The sequence below is a fragment of the Macadamia integrifolia genome, chromosome 12 (genome assembly GCF_013358625.1).
Source record: "Macadamia integrifolia cultivar HAES 741 chromosome 12, SCU_Mint_v3, whole genome shotgun sequence".
NCBI lineage: Eukaryota > Viridiplantae > Streptophyta > Magnoliopsida > Proteales > Proteaceae > Macadamia > Macadamia integrifolia.
Genome location: NC_056568.1, coordinates 19830240 through 19834179, shown reverse-complemented (window position 1 = coordinate 19834179; position 3940 = coordinate 19830240).

The window sequence follows — 3940 nt, the reverse complement described above, 5'->3', positions numbered from 1 at the left end:
AAGTCTGAATGTGTTTTTGAGACCATTGAATCTGCATCTTCTTTAAGATGTGAAGCATGGCGTTGAGTTAGCTTAGGGTTAGGGTTTTACAGAGCAGGAGGAAGGTGCCACCATATTTGCTCTAATGGCAGCCACAGATTCGATTCAATGTTTTGGGCGCAAAAAAACTGTTGTTGCAGTAACCCACTGCAAGAGAGGCAAGGGTCTCATTGAGATCAATGGCTGCCCCACAGTTCCAGAAGAGCTCCATTAATCTTCCTTACCAGGCACGGAGAGAGAGAGAGAGAGAGAGAGAGAGAGAATTGAAACTTAGATCTCCTTGGCAACCCACGAGAGGAAAAGAGAATGGCAGAAGAGGGAGGAAGCAAGAAGAAGTGATGGTGGCCATTGACGAGAGCGAGTATAGCCACTACGCCTTGGAGTGGGCTCTTACCAAGCTTCAATACTCCATCTCTACCTCTTCACTCATCATCTTTACTGCAGATCCCCGCAGCGAAATCAACTACATCTCCGCCGCCGCCTTCGGCGCTGCTCCGACGGAGTTGATTTTGTTTGTTCAAAAGTGTAAAGATAAGGTTGCAGCAGCCCTTTTGGAAAAAGCTAAAGAAATTTGCGCTGCTTATGGGGTAACTGCTGAGACAATTGCACTTCGTTCTGCATTTTTCTTTCTGGTTGAATCATGGAATAGGTTGTTGAATTTAAATAGAAAAAAAAAAAATTGGCCGATCCAAGCCGATACAGTGATCGATCCAGAAAAACTGTCAACCACCACCTTTCCTTGCATTTGGATCCGCTTTATCTCCTGAAAAGAAACATTATATAGCAAAATAAGGATAATGCCGCCTCCACTGCCGATTTCGCCGTCCATCACCGGTGGTCCAAATATTTGGGAGAAAGGTAAATTAGGTTTTGGAATGGATGAAAGAAATAATAATTTATTACTTCATATATATAATAAGGGTATTTTGATATTTAAAATAAAATATAGTTGCTAACATCAGCATATAATATATATTCTTTAACAGTGACTGACGGTAAGGGGACTGAGTCTAATTTTGTGAAACAAAAGAGGTACTCTTATAATTATGGCATTCTCCAGGGGGTGGCGTTGTAAATTTTTTTTTTCTCCTCCTTGTTTTTTCCTATTTTATCACTCTGGTACAAGGTACCAAATTTTCCCTAATTATTCTTTAATTCTCTATTTTGGTGATTTGTTCTGCTAGTCACTTTTATTTCATCTATTTTGGAACTGATTTTGCACTTATTAAATTTTATCCACCTTCGTTTCCTTTACTTGAGGTAGGTCTCTTTTGTAGTTCTACTTATATCATGGTTTCACCCTTAGTGCATAAAGGAAGATTAATCCATTAAAAGAAGAAGAAGAAAGATACTTTTAGATTATCATTACTTAGCCAGACAACTACTTTATTTGTCAAATTATCACAAACTTCAATTAATTGAATAATCCATGGTGGCCATGGTAGCCAAAGTCACCGTTTTGGTTGCAAAAAGTTGAGACCACCACGTTCATGTTTTCCTCTCTCTGAATCGATCAATGATCCATCGGAATTCACAATCCACGAAGGCATTTGACATTATTAATATTATTATAATGTGGTCATCGATCTCGCAATGGCCATGGCCATGGCCAGCGGAGACATTGGTGCCTCCAGTCAGATGCTGCTGGAACTCGTTCACGACGTCAGGCAGAGCGGTGGATTTGGAGATGTTTACAAGCGAGAGTGTATTGATTTAAGCCGGATAACTGGGCTTCTCACAATCTCACTCAGTTGTTTGAGTATATCAGGGACTTCAAGGGTGATAACAATACCCAAATCTTGGTGAAAGAAATGGTAACTTATTAAAGGGTATTTTAGGTACTTCTTATTTAATAAGGGTATTTTGGTATTTAAAATAAAATATAGTTGCTGACTTCAACATATAAGGTATATTCCTTAATAGTGATTGATGGTAGGGGATTTGAGTCTAATTTGATAAAATAGGGGGTGGTCTTATAATTGTAGTATTCTCTAGGGGGCGACGCTATAAATTTCTCTTATTTTTATATTCAAATATTTTCTCCAATTTCCTTCTCTCTGAAACTCCCCCCACTTTTCTCTCCTCTTCTATCTATACTCTTTTCTTTCCTTTTAAATGGATTCACTCACTCTCTTTTTCATTCTTTCCCTCTCTCTCACATCTCTTCAATAGAAACCTTCTTTGTATATGGATTCCCTATCTCCAGTGCATCTTTCCTTCCTTTACTAATAGGAAACCTACTCTTTTTCCATCTCTTTCTCCTTCTCTTTCCAATAAGATACATCCTTAGATCTCTCCAATAAAACCACCTATGCGTGCCGAAGAAACAATTACTCTAACAAAGAATGAATGCTTTTCCAAGTTTGGTTTATGGGTTCTCTCCGTTTTTCTACTTCTTGGTCTGATCTGTTTCAACTATTTTCTCTCTTTTTTTGATGAAGTTCTTTATATTAATAATAGAAAGATGATGACATTGGAGATTTTCTCATTGGGATATGCTTAATTTGAGAATATGGACCTGGGTTCTTGTTTTGGCTCGTCTTCTACTCAACTCTAACATGTATTTCTCACAAAAAAAAAAATAATAATAATAAATAAAATAAATAAATAAAGAAAAATTATTCAAAAGTGATGATGACGCTTACCAAAATCGGCAAAAGAATTGGGTTTTGCAATTGAATGTGAGTTTAGTTAAGAGATATAATTGTTCGGTTGAATTTTCAACAACTGTAAAAGACTCAAACGTGAGTTTAGGTAAGAGATATAATTGTTTGGTTGAATTTCCAACAACTGCAAAAGACTAAAATGCTATTTAGGTTATGGAGTTTTAATTTGGACTACTTTGATTTTCTTTTGTTTTCTTTGGTGGGTAGGTATTGGGCTTATCTCTACTTTATATTTATTTAGGCTGCATTTGGTAAAGTTTATGTTCCAGAAATGACGTTTCGTGTTAAAAATAAAAATTTCAGTTTTTATGTAAATATGTCGTTTTTTTTTTGTACGAAACTGGAACGATGGAACTACCTTGTGTCGTTCCGTAAAATCTTTTTTTTTTTTTTTTTCACTTTTTGTTCAAAACAAAAACGAAACACAGCATAAATGCACCTAACGCTTTATTCAGTTTTTTAATTCCCATAGAACGAAAAAACTCCAGAAACATTTTTTAAAAATGTTACCAATCGCAGCCTTAGACCTTTTTGTTCAATTATACATTAGGAAAGCTGATCGTCAATAACAAGAACAACAACACAACTTAGCTTTATCCCAACTAAACGGGGTCGACTACATGGATCCATGAGTGTATGTATATATATATATATATATATATATATATATATATATATATATATAAAGACTTTGGGACAACAACTCAAGAAATACACCAACAATTTCAATCACAAGCTAGGACAAGGTGACTTTGGATCCATCTTCAAAGGCAAACGTCCCAATGGTTTCTCCATTTCTGTTAAACTGATTGATGAGACTGATCACAGTGAGGTTCAATTCCTCAATGTGGTCCTAACCGCTAGGAAAATCCACCACAACAATCTAGACAAGGAGACACATTAAGCTTCATTATAGTTGGCATTCGAAAACAAAGATGACTGCAAAAAGACCATCGAATGCAACAACGACAATTGCAACCACTCCTAAGAAATCATGCCTGAAGCCAAAATAATCCTTTAGGAATTTTACTATTGTGTTGCCTGATCAAGCTCACTGTTAGTTAAAACGGGAACGGCAAAAAAATGGAAACGTACAGTATGGGTTTTAAACAGATAAAAACAATGAACGGTACGGTAAAAAAAAGGGTCAAAAAAACAGGGAACGGCAAACGGGCGTAAACGAACGGTACGAATATTAAACGTGTAGTTTTCAAAAAAACGAAACAAAAAAAATG